We start from the raw sequence: 19,521 nt of genomic DNA on the forward strand, positions 1-19,521 counted from the left end.
CGACGGCCATGCTTTTCGACGGATCAAAAATCCCCAGATCTGTTCTATGCATGATACTCCAATGAACATTCATACCAAGTTTGGTCCCCTTTGGTCAAGTAGTGTCAGAGCTGAAGATTTTTGAAAGAAATAACATAAAAAATAAAAAAGTTTGTACATAATCTGGCATTTGAATAATTACTTATAACAAATAAATTGAATATAAAATTGGCGAAAGGTAGAGAATATAATTTATTTTTACAGTAATTAGGAGAATTTGATACAGTTCGAAAGGTAGAGAATAGTATTTATTTCTTCAGTTATAGGGGTACTTGATACAGTTCGAAAGGTAGAGAACATTATTTATTTATACAGTTATAGGGGTACTTGATACAATACGTTTGGTTTTTGTTGACATTATTATTGATAAATCGCATATTTACATATACAAAATCGGAAATTCGGTGTTTAGATTTCCTGTATTGCTTAGCGATGAATATTTAAAAAAAAAAATGTTTTGTTAAATAGTAGTACATGATTTATATGTGCTAAATTCTAAGAGAAAACTTCTCCTTTTGTCTGACACACCATGAATTTCCCATGATAATTTAACAAAAAGGTAGAAATAAAAGTTATGTAAGTTATCAGGCCTTCTTATTGTAGTTTGTTTGCATGTTAACTAGCATCGGATGGCCAGTTCATTTATAGTACAAATGTTTACATGTAACAAATAATTTACATCCACTGACCTCGAAGTTTGTACATGAGCAGCAGATATGGAAATTCCGAATATTTTTGGCAAGTGATAGTCTTCCATGAAACCTCATCCAAGTCCCAAGATGGACCTTGGTCCCATCCATCGACACCAACATTGGTACACAGGTAGTTAGGGGGCCCCCTTATATAAAAAATTCTTAACGACAGAGAAAGATATGGAAATTCCCAATATATTAGGAATTAATAGTCTTCAAGTAAGCCTTAAATCTGATCCCAGTTTCAAGATGGTCCCAGTCACCCTGGTCCCAGTCACCGTCCTCGAACTTGGTACATAAGTGGTAAGGGGTGCCCCTTTGAAAAATTTTCTGTACGGCAGAAGAATATATAGAAATTCCCACAATGTTGGGAATTGATAGTTCTTAAGAAGGCCTAAAATCTCATCCCAGTCCTAAGATGGCCCACCTCGAATTTGGTACATAAGTGGTGAGATTGGCCTCCTTTTTGTAATGTTCTTCAAATAGGCCTAAAATATCCTTCTCTAAAAATGGACTAACGGACCTTGGTCCCAGACACACACTTCGGATTTGGTTCATCAGTGGTACAGTACCTGAACCGATCCGTGCAACAAAAATTGCGATCGGTCAGAGATCACCGACCAGTTTCCGGTCAGTCATCGAGCCGTTAAATCGATCCATTAAAGTGGTGATTGCATCATATGACCACAGTGCTAGCGCGGTCAATGTAATTTACAGTTTTTTTTTGGGTTTTTTTGTAATTTTTGTCCATTTTACATATATTTACATTATGTTATAGATTTAATCATCAATTTATACTATTATTTTACATTTCTTTCATTCTAAACAGATCTTACGTCATTTTACATAACAAAACTGCGATCAGATCAATCTCCGTCAAATCGTTCCGCCAATCGGTTTAAGGACTGTAGGGGGAATCGCTGTTTAATTTTTTTCCCTCAACAACAGAAAAAGATATGGATATTCCAAATATTTAGGGAATTGTTAGTCTTCAAGTAGGCCAAATCTTATCTCTGTCCCAAGATTGATTAATTGACCTTGGTCCCAGACACCCACCTTGAAGTTGGAACATCAGTGTTGAGGGGGTCCTTGTTTAAAATTTTGTTGCCAACGACAGAAAAAGGTATGGAATTTTCCAATATTTTGGGAATTGATAGTCCTTAAGTAACCTAAAATCTCATCCCAGTCAAAAGATGGACTAATGGACCTTGGTTGCAGTAACCCACCTCAAAATTGGTACATTAGTTGTTAGGGAGAAGGCTTTTTAAGAGGAAGATATTAACATTTCCAATATTTCGGGAATTGATAGTCCTTAAGTAGGCCTAAAATTTCATCCTATTCTTAAGATGCACGCATGGACCTTGGTCCCATCCACAGACACCAAAATTGGTACATCAGTGGAAAGGGGGTCCCCTTTTTAAAATTTTAATAACGACAGAGTAAGATATGGAAATTCCTAATATTTTTGGAATTGAGAGTCCTTAAGTAGGACTAAAATCTAACCCCAGTCCCAAGATGCACTCATGGACCTTGGTCCCAGTCACCTAACTCGAAGTTGGTGCATAAGTAGTAAGGAGCCCCCATTTTAAAATTTTCTCGGTGACAGAGAAGGTTATTGAAAAACCCAATATTTAAGGAACTGATGGTCCTCAAGTAGACCTTAAATCTCACTCAAGTCAAAAGATGGACTAATGGATCATGGTCCCTGTCACCCACCTCTAAATTGGTACATAAGTGGTAAGGGGGAAGCTTTTTTAAAATTTTCTCAACTACAAGGGAAGGTATGGACATTCCCCTTATTTTGGGAATTGATAGTCCTTAAATAGGCCTAAAATCCTATCCCAATCCCAAGGCAGACTAAAATATGTTGATCACAGTCAGTGGCCTCTAATTGTGTACATAAGCGGTAAGGAAGGGCCCCTTCTTAATATTTTTCTCAATGATAGAAGATATGGAAACTTCCCAATATTTTGGGAATGGATAGTCCTCAAAATAACTTAAAATTCTTATCATAGTCCACAGATGGACTTAAACTCCTTCGTTCTATCCGTCGACCTTGAATTTGGTAGATAAGCGGCCTAAAATCTCATCCCATTCCTAAGATGGACTAATGGACCTTGGTCCCAGCCACTGAGTACCTAAGCGGTAAGGGGGTGGCCTTTAATACCCGTAATTTTGGAATTGGAAGTCCTCAAATAGGCCTAAAATTTCATTCTACTCCCAAGATGGACTAATGCACCGTGGTCCTAGTCTCCGACCTCGAACTTGGTACAAAAGCGGTAGTGAGGACCTGTTTTTAAGGTTTTCTCAACGGCAGAGGAAGATATAGAAATTTCTAATATATTAGGAATTGATACCTCTCAAGTAGGCCTAAAATCTAATCCCAGTCCCAAAATGGACTAATGGACCTTGGTTTTTAAGGTTTTCTCAACGACAGAGGAAGATGTGGAAATTCCCAATATCTTAGAAATTGATAGTCAAGTAGGTCTAAAGTCCTATCCTAATCCCAAGGTGGACTAATGGACATTGATCCCAGTCACTGACCTCAAATTTGGTACACAAGCAGTAAGGAATGGCCTCCTTTTAATATTCTTCTCAACAACAGAGGTGGATATAGAAAATTTCCCAATATTTTGAGAATTAATAGTACTCAAGAAGGCCCAAAATTCTCATCATAGTCCAAAGATGGAATGATAGTCCTTGGTCCCATCAACCGACCTTGAATTTGGTAGACAAGTGGTTAGTGGGAGGCTTTTTCTCAGTTTTATGTGTGGTATAGCTGTATTTTATATACAAATATAATGTTGTTCATACAGCAATATTGCAATTGCACGTCATACAACTGTTACCTCTTCAACATTTATCTTAAAATGATATAAATAAATCATTAATATACTTTCCTAAAACTGCTGCATTCTTACATGTATGCCTGCTGTTTCCTGAAAACAAAAAAGTTGTGAGATAATTCCCGCTAATGGCATTCTCTTAAGATGCTGCTGATGTTAACCATGTCATGTAAACTAGTCACTATAAAGTACTATGATAAAATAAACACAGCACATGGATAGTAACAAGATAACAGACAACGTCAATCTTCATTCAGACTTCAAGCAAGGATCTGCAAAAATGAAGAGTTATACAATATGTCACAAATAAACTATTGTTAAATGTACTGCATATTCTTTATTGAAGGCTACTTAATTATGCTCAGAGCTTTGAAATTATTTCAAAAATAACCAACTGTTCTGCGTACATGCTAATGTTTACAGCCAATTAAAAAACTAAAAACTAATTGATACCTCCTGAAATGTGCAATGTTTCCAATCCCACGCACACGAAGCACATGAAACACTATCCCGGGAAACACGAAACACGATCACATGAAACACACACACAAAGCACACGATACACGAAAGCCACACGAAACACTTTGCACGAAGCACAATAAACAAATGATCGTGTCCACCGGAAGTATTCTTCTCAGTAATTGGTATATTTCGAAATCTTACTTGCAAAATGAAAGTAATAATAATTTATTATACAGTGTACGTGTTCGTCGTATTTCGTTGATTGATAAAATCTTACATGAACTTTTACATTAATGTGAATTATGCTTTTGTAAATACATTCGATATACACAATTTTTAAATGTCTATAAATGTTTTGATATAAAATCACTTTAATTTTCGTCATACATCATACATTGTGAAAACATTGTCATTGGTCTGGAAGTATGAAAATGTTGATTTTTTATTTTTTAAATTGAAGGAAAATTCTACAAAAAAATATGTTGATGAAGTGTTTTTACCATACAATCATGTTGCTTTGAATATGAAATAAATAAACCTATGTTTAAGTGTAAAAAATGTCCATATTTGTTGTATATGGATCGTTGGGAACATATTTTTCTTGTTCCAGGAGAACAAAAATGCCAAAATTTCATGAAAGAGTAATCAAAGGAACCAAGGTTACAGCAGTAATCAAAAGAACGCAATCCAGGGACAAAGACCAGACATGGGAAACAGACATATACAACAAAGATAACAACGACCATTAAACTTTCTTTAGTGATGACTTCAATCTTGTAGCAACAAAACCCTGTTCCAGAAGCCTATTTGTTAGAGTTCTAGTGCGATACAAAAATTCTCAGTTTCGGCATTCTCTGAAATAACGTATGAGTTGTGATATGAACACTCGATACGAAGGTGTTGAAGGGATGTTGTCTCAGATGAAAGGAAAGTTGACAATTCTAAATGAAAAGTCATCATGTTTGTCGTAAAGTTTGGTCAATAGTTTTCCTTTACCATCGATTTCTAAGTGTAAGTCAAGATATGAGGTTGACCTTACGGTGTCTGTAGTATCCTTTATCTCAAGTTCTTTGGGGTAGATGCGATGTATCAAATCCCCGAAATTAGGATTGTTTAAAGATAATACATCATCTATGTAGCGGAAACTGAGATTAAAGGATCTAGCCAAACAATATTCTTTCTTTCGGATAAAATCAGCTATTAAGTCAGCCTCATAAGAAGTAATGGTAAAAAGTACTCTTTTTTAAAAATAGTTTAGCTATTTTAACTTATGTAAACCATATTATTTATCTAAAAAAGAAAATAGTGCATTGTTGATATGAAAAATGTCCATTTTCTCATACATGATACATTGCAAAAACATTTTGATTAGTCTCTGAGTATAAAAATATTGAAATTTCATAAAATTTGGGTAAAATATACTCAATTTCAAGATAATAGAGTATATTTTGCTTATGTGATACCATGTTATTGCTCTAAATATGAAAAAAAAAAAATAATATGAAAAATGTCCATATTTGTTGTATATTGATCATTGGGAACACATTTTCCTTGTTCCAGGAGAACTAAAATACAAAAATTTCATGAAGTAATGGTAAAAAGTACTCATTTTTTAAAATTATTTAGCTATTTTAACTAATGCAAACCATTTTATTTATCTAAAAAAGAAAATATGGCATTGTTGATATGAAAAATGTCCATTTTATTATACAATGTACATTGAGAAAACATTTGCATTAGTCTCTGAGTATGAAAATATTGAAATTTCATAAAATTAGGGTAATATATACTCATTTTTTAGACAATATGGTGTTTTTGACTGATGCAATACCATCATATTACTCTGGATATTAAAACAAAGTAATTTTCATCAGAAATATGTCTATATCTGTTGTATATGAATCATAGGGAACACATTTTCTTTGTTCGTGGAGAAGAAAAATACCAAAATTTCATAAAGTATTGGTAAAAAGTACTCTATTATGAAATAATTTAGCTATGTAAACTAATGCAATACCATGTTATTTGTGTAAAAAAAAGAAAATATTGCATTTTTAATATGAAAAGTGTCTCTTTTCATTATACATGGTACATTGTGAAAACATTTTGTCTGGTCTTGGAATCAGAAAATATTAAAATTTCATAAAATTGGGGTAAAATATACTCAATTTTTAGAAAATGCAGTACTTTTGACTTATGCAATACCATCTAATTGCTCTGAATATAAAAACAAAGTATCTTTTATGTAAAAAATGTCCATATTTGGTGTATATAGATCATTGTGAACACATTTTCCTTGTTCGAGGAGAATAAAAACACCAAAATTTCATAGAATATTTGTCAAAAGCACCCTTTTTTTTAAAATAATTTATCTATTTTAGATACTGCAATACCATCTTAGTTATCCAAAAAAAATACTGCATTGAAAATATGAAAAGTGTTCATTTTTATTATACACAGTACACTGCAAAAACATTTTGACTAAACTGAGAGTATGAAAATATTGAAATTTCATAAAATTGGGGTAAAATATACTCAATTTTTTTTTAGATAATAGAGTATTTTTTATTGCTTATGACAAAACATCTTATTGCTCTAAATATGAAAAGAATGTAATTTTTATGTGAAAAATGTCCATATTTGATGTATACAGATTATTGGGAATACATTTTCCTTGTTCCAAGAAAATTAGATTATCAAAATTTCATAAGATATTGGTAAAAAAGAACTCTTTTTTATATAATTTAGCTCTTATTAACTAATGCAATACCACCTTACTTGTCTAAAAAGGAACATACTGCATTGTTGATATGAAAAATGTCAATTTTTATTATACATGGTACATTGTGAAGACATTTTTACTGGTATCCGAGTATGAAAATATTGAAATTTCATAAAATAAGGGTAAGATATACTCAATCTTTAGATACTGAGTATTTTGACTTATGCAATACAATCTTATTGCTCTAAAAAGAAAAAAAGTAATTTTTATATGAAAAATGTCCATATTTGGTGTATATAGATCATTGTGAACACATCTTCCTTGTTCCAGAAGAATTAAAATACCAAAGTTTCATAGGATATTTGTAAAAAGCACTCTTTTTTAAAATAATTATCTATTTTAGATACTGCAATACCATCTTATTTTTCTAAACAATAGGCTCCCAGGAGTCTGAATCGCTCACCTCCCCTGTCAAGGGAAATAACTCTTACAAGAAGGTGTCTGACAAATTTTATGCCTGAAGACTTTTGTAATCCTAAAAATAAGGATCATTTCTGCTATGAAAGAATTTGGCTAAACTGAACGGTTTTGGATATATGCGATAAACTACTGTCTGACCCCTATGTTCTATTTTCAGTAACAGTGACCATGTTTTTTCAACAGATCAAAAAAACACACTTCAATGCTATACAGGATACCCAAGAGAACACTTATACCTAGTTTGCTTCAATTGGTAAAATAGTGTCAGAGGAAAAGATTTTTGAAAGAAATAACATTAAAAATAGCAAAAAACTTTGAAAAAGGGTAATAACTCCAACATGGCTTAAAAGATAAAAATGAAAATTTAACCACAGATAGATCTCATCATGATGAACACTTTTACTCCGTTCAGAATGGGCTAAACCTCAACTGTTTTGAAGATATATGCGAAAAACTATTGCCTGACCGCTATATTCTATTTTTAGTAACAGCGGCCATGTTTTTTGAGGGATCAAAAATACACATATCAGTTCTATGCAGAATACCAAGGATGGTTCAAATTGGTCAAGTAGTGTCAGAGAAGAAGATTTTTGAAAGAAATAACATAAAAAATAGCAAAACACGTCCAAAAAGGGCAATAACTCCAACATGGCTTCATAGATTAAAATGAAAATAAAAGCAGATAGATCTCATCATGCTAAACATTTTCACCTTGTCAGAATTTGCGAAAAAGTACTGTCCATCCTCAACGTTCTATTTTTAGTAACAACGGCCATGTTTTTCTACGGATCAAAAATCCCCAACTCAGTTCTATGCAGGATACACCAAGGAACATTCATACCAAGTTTGGTTCCAACTGGTTAAGTAGTTTCAGAGGAGAAGAGTTTTGAAAAAATATTAACAACGACGGACAATGATGGGTAATAGCTCACATGGCCTTCGGCAAAACATTTTGACTAAACCAAGAGTATGAAAATATTAAAATTTTATCAAATTGGGATAATATATACTCAATTTTTATTCTCAAGAGACTAACTATTACCATTTAGGGAATGATCGCCATGATATCATAAACAGATATAGTTCGGAAAACATTTTAATAAATCTTGTAAAAATCAACAAACCAAACTTCAAGCTATTGAACCAAAACAGAATGTCTATGAATGACAGAGACAATGAAGACATTGACAATGGCAACAAAGCTTCATACCATTATACAACCACAAAATTTTTGCACTTGATCAAAACCATTTATTATACCATCATAAGTGTGATATGGTTAACAGCACATTTTTTATGGTTGACACTCAATTTATTTGATTTCATATTCTAATTTGATATTCAGTTCTCCAGATTAGTCAACTGTGAAATAACAAACCATCAAGAAAATTAATATCACCCAGGAATAGCTCTACATTAATCAACAATGAAATGCTTTGCAGGACACAGTTTGATACGAACACAGAGGTCAAATCTGGAACAGCTAGGGAAAATATGGACACACTTATTCAAACTTGATACAACTTTGAACTTAGATTACTATTAGATATTAAACACAGAATAAGTATATGACCAGAATTTTAGTTCCCCCTTTTTGGCCTTTATTCTTAATGGCTTTCAGTTAAAACCTCAAAGGGCACCTTGTAGTTTCGGGCACCTTTGTGCTCCCATATTCTTACTTTGCTCTACTTCCAACCCAAAATACTATTCCAAGTCTTCCTTTCATCATATGGCAACTTGTAGTAAAATTTATATCAGATCCATTTACTTTTTCTCAAGTAATTGTCCGGACATAAGGAAAATGCTTGTTCCAGACATCTTTTTGGCCTCTAATTCAAAAATACTTCAAGTCTTAATCCACAAAATGAATCCAAGTCTTCTTTTGGTGATAAAGCACCTTGTAATACAGTCATATTCAAAGAGATCACTTTATTAATACATGTAATAGTCAAATTATTGTCTAGACGTCAGGGAAATGCATGCTTCTGGCCCCATTTTGGCCCCTAACTTCTAAAATGTTCATATCTTAACTCCCAAAATCAATACCAGTCTGAGTATTGTCATGTAGAATATTGTGGAATACTGTCATAGTCATTCATATTCTTTAACTGGAGTTATACATTTAAATTTGATAAAATGCTTGTTTTTGGCCTTTTTCAGGTTCATAATTCTAAACTGGTTAGAACCATAAGCCACAAAATCAATATCAACCTTCCTTTTGCAGTTTGTAGCCTTGTTAATAAATCTTGTAAAAATCAACAAACCAAAGTTCAAGTTATTGAGCCAAAACAGAATGTCTATGGATGACCGAGACAATGAAGACATTGACAATGGCAACAAAGCATCATACCATTATACAACCACAAAATTTTTGCACTTGATTAAAACCATTTATTATACCATAAGTGATATCTGCAGTCCATTTTTCAGAATTTTGTCAAAAACATCAGATAAAATATTCAGGATATTAAACTCACAGATACACATTGGTCAGCAGACAGTGGTTCCGCTCCACACTGTGGCTTTATTTCACCAATTAATCAGCGAATACTTCTCCTTGCTGAAAAAAAGTTTTAGTTGCATGAATCCAGTAACAATCAGGTACTATTTGATAAAAAAAATATTTGATCTTTATATAATGTAAGCACTTGTCTTAAGAAATTTAATCAACTTCAGTCAGGTCTCCAACTTATAAAGTTTGTGATGGTGACCAGATATAGTTTAAATTTCTTTACACTACATACTGGTAGTTCTCCTTCAGGACTTAAGCAGTATACCATTCTGACTATGGTTGTACTTCTACACAGAATCACATATTTTGATGTCATTACATTAGTATCACATGTCACTTTACTCATGGTTGTTGTAGTACAGAATTCAAAACAGAGCAGTATTCAATATGTTGCATCCAGTTTTAGGCCAATAAAAAATCACACATCAATTCATTATCAATTTTACTATTCAAAGATGCTTGTCTTAAAATAACATTCCCATTTCCAAGATGTAGCCAAGATTAAGAAAGCAGGGAAAAACTCAAGCCTGCAAGTGTGATAGGGTTAACAGCACATTTCTTATGGTTGACACTCAATTTATTCGATTTCATATTCTAATTTGATATTCAGTTCTCCAGTTTAGTCAACTGTGAACTAACAAACCATCAAGAACATTAATATCGCCCAGGAATAGTTCTTCTTTAATCAACAATGAAATGCTTTGCAGGACACAGCTTGATACGAACACAGAGGTCAAATCTGGAACAGCTAGGGAAAATATGGATACACTTATTCAAACTTGATACAACTTTGAACTCAAGATTACTATTAGATATTTAACACAGGATAAGTATATGACCAGAATCTTAGTTCCTACTCTTTGGTTCTTATTCTTAATCGGTTTCAGTTAAAACCTCAAAGGGCACCTTGTAGTTTCAGGCACCTTCGTGCTCCCATATGTTTACTTTCTTCTATTAACAACCCAAAATACTATTCCAAGTCTTCCTTTCATCATATGGCAACTTGTAGTAAAATTTATATCAGATCCATTCACTTTTTCTCAAGTAATTGTCCGGACATAAGGAAAATGCTTGTTCCAGACATCTTTTTGGCCTCTAATTCAAAAATACTTCAAGTCTTAATCCACAAAATCAATCCAAGTCTTCTTTTGGTGATGAAACACCTTGTAATACAGTCATATTCAAAGAGATCACTTTATTAATACATGTAATAGTCAAATTATTGTCTGGACTTCAGGAAAATGCATGTTTCTGGCCCCCTTTTGGCCCCTAACTTCTAAAATGTTCATATCTTAACTCCCAAAATCAATACCAGTCTGAGTATTGTCATGTAGAATATTGTGGAATACTGTCATAGTCATTCATATTCTTTAACTGGAGTTATACATTTAAATTTGATAAAATGCTTGTTTTTGGCCTTTTTCAGGTTCATAATTCTAAACCGGTTAGAACCATAAGCCACAAAATCAATATCAACCTTCCTTTTGCAGTTTGTAGCCTTGTTAGTAAATCTTGTAAAAATCAACAAACCAAAGTTCAAGTTATTGAGCCAAAACAGAATGTCTATGGATGACCGAGACAATGAAGACATTGACAATGGCAACAAAGCATCATACCATTATACAACCACAAAATTTTTGCACTTGATTAAAACCATTTATTATACCATAAGTGATATCTGCAGTCCATTTTTCAGAAATTGTCAAAAACATCAGATAAAATATTCAGGATATTAAACTCACAGATACACATTGGTCAGCAGACAGTGGTTCCGCTCCACACTGTGGCTTTATTTCACCAATTAATCAGCGAATACTTCTCCTTGCTGAAAAAAAGTTTTAGCTGCATGAATCCAGTAACAATCAGGTAGTATTTGTTAAAAAAAATATTTGATCTTTATATAATGTAAGCACTTGTGTTAAGAAATTTAATCAACTTCAGTCAGGTCTCCAACTTATAAAGTTTGTAATGGTGAACAGATAAAGTTGAAATTTCTTTACAATACATACTGGTAGTTCTCCTTCAGGACTTAAGCATTCATAAATACTGTTAACAACAGTATACCATTCTGACTATGGTTGTACTTCTACATAGAATCACATATTTTGATGTCATTACATTAGTATCACATGTCACTTTACTCATGGTTGTTGTAGTACAGAATTCAAAACAGAGCAGTATTCAATATGTTGCATCCAGTTTTAGGCCAATAAAAAATCACACATCAATTCATTATCAATTTTACTATTCAAAGATGCTTGTCTTAAAATCACATTCCCATTTCCAAGATGTAGCCAAGATTAAGAAAGCAGGGAAAAACTGAAGCTTGCAAGTGTGATAGGGTTAACAGCACATTTCTTATGGTTGACACTCAATTTATTCGATTTCATATTCTAATTTGATATTCAGTTCTCCAGTTTAGTCAACTGTGAAATAACAAACCATCAAGAACATTAATATCGCCCAGGAATAGTTCTACTTTAATCAACAATGAAATGCTTTGCAGGACATAGCTTGATACGAACACAGAGGTCAAATCTGGAACAGCTAGGGAAAATATGGACACACTTATTCAAACTTGATACAACTTTGAACTCAAGATTACTATTAGATATTTAACACAGGGTAAGTATATGACCAGAATCTTAGTTCCTACTTTTTGGCCCTTATTCTTAATCGGTTTCAGTTAAAACCTCAAAGGGCACCTTGTAGTTTCGGGCACCTTTGTGCTCCCATATTCTTACTTTGCTCTACTAACAACCCAAATACTATTCCCGGTCTTCCTTTCATCATATGGCAACTTGTAGTAAAATTTATATCAGATCCATTCACTTTTTCTCAAGTAATTGTCCGGACATAAGGAAAATGCTTGTTCCAGACATCTTTTTGGCCTCTAATTCAAAAATACTTCAAGTCTTAATCCACAAAATCAATCCAAGTCTTCTTTTGGTGATGAAACACCTTGTAATACAGTCATATTCAAAGAGATCACTTTATTAATACATGTAATAGTCAAATTATTGTCTGGACTTCAGGAAAATGCATGTTTCTGGCCCCCTTTTGGCCCCTAACTTCTAAAATGTTCATATCTTAACTCCCAAAATCAATACCAGTCTGAGTATTGTCATGTAGAATATTGTGGAATACTGTCATAGTCATTCATATTCTTTAACTGGAGTTATACATTTAAATTTGATAAAATGCTTGTTTTTGGCCTTTTTCAGGTTCATAATTCTAAACCGGTTAGAACCATAAGCCACAAAATCAATATCAACCTTCCTTTTGCAGTTTGTAGCCTTGTTAGTAAATCTTGTAAAAATCAACAAACCAAAGTTCAAGTTATTGAGCCAAAACAGAATGTCTATGGATGACTGAGACAATGAAGACATTGACAATGGCAACAAAGCATCATACCATTATACAACCACAAAATTTTTGCACTTGATTAAAACCATTTATTATACCATAAGTGATATCTGCAGTCCATTTTTCAGAATTTTGTCAAAAACATCAGATAAAATATTCAGGATATTAAACTCACAGATACACATTGGTCAGCAGACAGTGGTTCCGCTCCACATTGTGGCTTTATTTCACCAATTAATCAGGGAATACTTCTCCTTGCTGAAAAAAAGTTTTAGTTGCATGAATCCAGTAACAATCGGGTACTATTTGTTAAAAAAAAATATTTGATCTTTATATAATGCAAGCACTTGTGTTAAGAAATTTAATCAACTTCAGTCAGGTCTCCAACTTATAAAGTTTGTAATGGTGAACAGATAAAGTTTAAATTTCTTTACACTACATACTGGTAGTTCTCCTTCAGGACTTAAGCATTCATAAATACTGTTAACAACAGTATACCATTCTGACTATGGTTGTACTTCTACATAGAATCACATATTTTGATGTCATTACATTAGTATCACATGTCACTTTACTCATGGTTGTTGTAGTACAGAATTCAAAACAGAGCAGTATTCAATATGTTGCATCCAGTTTTAGGCCAATAAAAAATCACACATCAATTCATTATCAATTTTACTATTCAAAGATGCTTGTCTTAAAATCACATTCCCATTTCCAAGATGTAGCCAAGATTAAGAAAGCAGGGAAAAACTGAAGCTTGCAAGTGTGATAGGGTTAACAGCACATTTCTTATGGTTGACACTCAATTTATTCGATTTCATATTCTAATTTGATATTCAGTTCTCCAGTTTAGTCAACTGTGAAATAACAAACCATCAAGAACATTAATATCGCCCAGGAATAGTTCTACTTTAATCAACAATGAAATGCTTTGCAGGACATAGCTTGATACGAACACAGAGGTCAAATCTGGAACAGCTAGGGAAAATATGGACACACTTATTCAAACTTGATACAACTTTGAACTTAAGATTACTATTAGATATTTAACACAGGGTAAGTATATGACCAGAATCTTAGTTCCTACTTTTTGGCCCTTATTCTTAATCGGTTTCAGTTAAAACCTCAAAGGGCACCTTGTAGTTTCGGGCACCTTTGTGCTCCCATATTCTTACTTTGCTCTACTAACAACCCAAATACTATTCCCGGTCTTCCTTTCATCATATGGCAACTTGTAGTAAAATTTATATCAGATCCATTCACTTTTTCTCAAGTAATTGTCCGGACATAAGGAAAATGCTTGTTCCAGACATCTTTTTGGCCTCTAATTCAAAAATACTTCAAGTCTTAATCCACAAAATCAATCCAAGTCTTCTTTTGGTGATGAAACACCTTGTAATACAGTCATATTCAAAGAGATCACTTTATTAATACATGTAATAGTCAAATTATTGTCTGGACTTCAGGAAAATGCATGTTTCTGGCCCCCTTTTGGCCCCTAACTTCTAAAATGTTCATATCTTAACTCCCAAAATCAATACCAGTCTGAGTATTGTCATGTAGAATATTGTGGAATACTGTCATAGTCATTCATATTCTTTAACTGGAGTTATACATTTAAATTTGATAAAATGCTTGTTTTTGGCCTTTTTCAGGTTCATAATTCTAAACCGGTTAGAACCATAAGCCACAAAATCAATATCAACCTTCCTTTTGCAGTTTGTAGCCTTGTTAGTAAATCTTGTAAAAATCAACAAACCAAAGTTCAAGTTATTGAGCCAAAACAGAATGTCTATGGATGACAAAGACAATGAAGACATTGACAATGGCAACAAAGCATCATACCATTATACAACCACAAAATTTTTGCACTTGATTAAAACCATTTATTATACCATAAGTGATATCTGCAGTCCATTTTTCAGAATTTTGTCAAAAACATCAGATAAAATATTCAGGATATTAAACTCACAGATACACATTGGTCAGCAGACAGTGGTTCCGCTCCACACTGTGGCTTTATTTCACCAATTAATCAGGGAATACTTCTCCTTGCTGAAAAAAAGTTTTAGTTGCATGAATCCAGTAACAATCGGGTACTATTTGTTAAAAAAAAATATTTGATCTTTATATAATGCAAGCACTTGTGTTAAGAAATTTAATCAACTTCAGTCAGGTCTCCAACTTATAAAGTTTTTAATGGTGAACAGATAAAGTTGAAATTTCTTTACACTACATACTGGTAGTTCTCCTTTAGGACTTAAGCATTCATAAATACTGTTACCAACAGTATACCATTCTGACTACGGTTGTACTTCTACATAGAATCACATATTTTGATGTCATTACATTAGTATCACATGTCACTTTACTCATGGTTGTTGTAGTACAGAATTCAAAACAGAGCAGTATTCATTATGTTGCATCCAGTTTTAGGCCAATAAAAAACCACACATCAATTCATTATCAATTTTACTATTCAAAGATGCTTGTCTTAAAATCACATTCCCATTTCCAAGATGTAGCCAAGATTAAGAAAGCAGGGAAAAACTGAAGCTTGCAAGTGTGATAGGGTTAACAGCACATTTCTTATGGTTGACACTCAATTTATTCGATTTCATATTCTAATTTGATATTCAGTTCTCCAGTTTAGTCAACTGTGAAATAACAAACCATCAAGAACATTAATATCGCCCAGGAATAGTTCTACTTTAATCAACAATGAAATGCTTTGCAGGACACAGCTTGATACGAACACAGAGGTCAAATCTGGAACAGCTAGGGAAAATATGGACACACTTATTCAAACTTGATACAACTTTGAACTTAAGATTACTATTAGATATTTAACACAGGGTAAGTATATGACCAGAATCTTAGTTCCTACTTTTTGGCCCTTATTCTTAATCGGTTTCAGTTAAAACCTCAAAGGGCACCTTGTAGTTTCGGGCACCTTTGTGCTCCCATATTCTTACTTTGCTCTACTAACAACCCAAATACTATTCCCGGTCTTCCTTTCATCATATGGCAACTTGTAGTAAAATTTATATCAGATCCATTCACTTTTTCTCAAGTAATTGTCCGGACATAAGGAAAATGCTTGTTCCAGACATCTTTTTGGCCTCTAATTCAAAAATACTTCAAGTCTTAATCCACAAAATCAATCCAAGTCTTCTTTTGGTGATGAAACACCTTGTAATACAGTCATATTCAAAGAGATCACTTTATTAATACATGTAATAGTCAAATTATTGTCTGGACTTCAGGAAAATGCATGTTTCTGGCCCCCTTTTGGTCCCTAACTTCTAAAATGTTCATATCTTAACTCCCAAAATCAATACCAGTCTGAGTATTGTCATGTAGAATATTGTGGAATACTGTCATAGTCATTCATATTCTTTAACTGGAGTTATACATTTAAATTTGATAAAATGCTTGTTTTTGGCCTTTTTCAGGTTCATAATTCTAAACCGGTTAGAACCATAAGCCATAAAATCAATATCAACCTTCCTTTTGCAGTTTGTAGCCTTGTTAGTAAATCTTGTAAAAATCAACAAACCAAAGTTCAAGTTATTGAGCCAAAACAGAATGTCTATGGATGACTGAGACAATGAAGACATTGACAATGGCAACAAAGCATCATACCATTATACAACCACAAAATTTTTGCACTTGATTAAAACCATTTATCATACCATAAGTGATATCTGCAGTCCATTTTTCAGAATTTTGTCAAAAACATCAGATAAAATATTCAGGATATTAAACTCACAGATACACATTGGTCAGCAGACAGTGGTTCCGCTCCACATTGTGGCTTTATTTCACCAATTAATCAGGGAATACTTCTCCTTGCTGAAAAAAAGTTTTAGTTGCATGAATCCAGTAACAATCGGGTACTATTTGTTAAAAAAAAATATTTGATCTTTATATAATGCAAGCACTTGTGTTAAGAAATTTAATCAACTTCAGTCAGGTCTCCAACTTATAAAGTTTGTAATGGTGAACAGATAAAGTTTAAATTTCTTTACACTACATACTGGTAGTTCTCCTTCAGGACTTAAGCATTCATAAATACTGTTAACAACAGTATACCATTCTGACTATGGTTGTACTTCTACATAGAATCACATATTTTGATGTCATTACATTAGTATCACATGTCACTTTACTCATGGTTGTTGTAGTACAGAATTCAAAACAGAGCAGTATTCAATATGTTGCATCCAGTTTTAGGCCAATAAAAAATCACACATCAATTCATTATCAATTTTACTATTCAAAGATGCTTGTCTTAAAATCACATTCCCATTTCCAAGATGTAGCCAAGATTAAGAAAGCAGGGAAAAACTGAAGCTTGCAAGTGTGATAGGGTTAACAGCACATTTCTTATGGTTGACACTCAATTTATTCGATTTCATATTCTAATTTGATATTCAGTTCTCCAGTTTAGTCAACTGTGAAATAACAAACCATCAAGAACATTAATATCGCCCAGGAATAGTTCTACTTTAATCAACAATGAAATGCTTTGCAGGACATAGCTTGATACGAACACAGAGGTCAAATCTGGAACAGCTAGGGAAAATATGGACACACTTATTCAAACTTGATACAACTTTGAACTTAAGATTACTATTAGATATTTAACACAGGGTAAGTATATGACCAGAATCTTAGTTCCTACTTTTTGGCCCTTATTCTTAATCGGTTTCAGTTAAAACCTCAAAGGGCACCTTGTAGTTTCGGGCACCTTTGTGCTCCCATATTCTTACTTTGCTCTACTAACAACCCAAATACTATTCCCGGTCTTCCTTTCATCATATGGCAACTTGTAGTAAAATTTATATCAGATCCATTCACTTTTTCTCAAGTAATTGTCCGGACATAAGGAAAATGCTTGTTCCAGACATCTTTTTGGCCTCTAATTCAAAAATACTTCAAGTCTTAATCCACAAAATCAATCCAAGTCTTCTTTTGGTGATGAAACACCTTGTAATACAGTCATATTCAAAGAGATCACTTTATTAATACATGTAATAGTCAAATTATTGTCTGGACTTCAGGAAAATGCATGTTTCTGGCCCCCTTTTGGCCCCTAACTTCTAAAATGTTCATATCTTAACTCCCAAAATCAATACCAGTCTGAGTATTGTCATGTAGAATATTGTGGAATACTGTCATAGTCATTCATATTCTTTAACTGGAGTTATACATTTAAATTTGATAAAATGCTTGTTTTTGGCCTTTTTCAGGTTCATAATTCTAAACTGGTTAGAACCATAAGCCACAAAATCAATATCAACCTTCCTTTTGCAGTTTGTAGCCTTGTTAGTAAATCTTGTAAAAATCAACAAACCAAAGTTCAAGTTATTGAGCCAAAACAGAATGTCTATGGATGACAAAGACAATGAAGACATTGACAATGGCAACAAAGCATCATACCATTATACAACCACAAAATTTTTGCACTTGATTAAAACCATTTATTATACCATAAGTGATATCTGCAGTCCATTTTTCAGAATTTTGTCAAAAACATCAGATAAAATATTCAGGATATTAAACTCACAGATACACATTGGTCAGCAGACAGTGGTTCCGCTCCACACTGTGGCTTTATTTCACCAATTAATCAGGGAATACTTCTCCTTGCTGAAAAAAAGTTTTAGTTGCATGAATCCAGTAACAATCGGGTACTATTTGTTAAAAAAAAATATTTGATCTTTATATAATGCAAGCACTTGTGTTAAGAAATTTAATCAACTTCAGTCAGGTCTCCAACTTATAAAGTTTGTAATGGTGAACACATATAGTTTAAATTTCTTTACACTACATACTGGTAGTTCTCCTTTAGGACTTAAGCATTCATACATACTGTTAACAACAGTATACCATTCTGACTATGGTTGTACTTCTACATAGAATCACATATTTTGATGTCATTACATTAGTATCACATGTCACTTTACTCATGGTTGTTGTAGTACAGAATTCAAAACAGAGCAGTATTCAATATGTTGCATCCAGTTTTAGGCCAATAAATAACCACACATCAATTCATTATCAATTTTACTATTCAAAGATGCTTGTCTTAAAATCACATTCCCATTTCCAAGATGTAGCCAAGATTAAGAAAGCAGGGAAAAACTGAAGCTTGCAAGTGTGATAGGGTTAACAGCACATTTCTTATGGTTGACACTCAATTTATTCGATTTCATATTCTAATTTGATATTCAGTTCTCCAGTTTAGTCAACTGTGAACTAACAAACCATCAAGAACATTAATATTGCCCAGGAATAGTTCTACTTTAATCAACAATGAAATGCTTTGCAGGACATAGCTTGATACGAACACAGAGGTCAAATCTGGAACAGCTAGGGAAAATATGGACACAC

General features: G+C 33.1%; 1 protein-coding gene and 1 long non-coding RNA gene across 2 annotated transcripts in view; both read left to right on the forward strand.

Annotated features, from left to right (window-relative positions):
* Positions 1–19,521, forward strand: part of LOC148606112 (uncharacterized) — a 125,338-nt gene that overhangs the window by 100,287 nt on the left and 5,530 nt on the right. The window lies entirely within an intron of this gene.
* Positions 15,867–19,520, forward strand: LOC148606116 (uncharacterized). The gene is made up of 3 exons (XR_015914982.1): positions 15,867–15,978; positions 17,660–17,778; positions 19,460–19,520. It is a non-coding gene; the product is annotated as an uncharacterized LOC148606116 (long non-coding RNA).

The sequence above is a fragment of the Perna viridis genome, chromosome 9 (genome assembly GCF_037379345.1).
Source record: "Perna viridis isolate PV_CMFRI_1.1 ecotype Kerala chromosome 9, ASM3737934v1, whole genome shotgun sequence".
Taxonomy (NCBI): domain Eukaryota; kingdom Metazoa; phylum Mollusca; class Bivalvia; order Mytilida; family Mytilidae; genus Perna; species Perna viridis.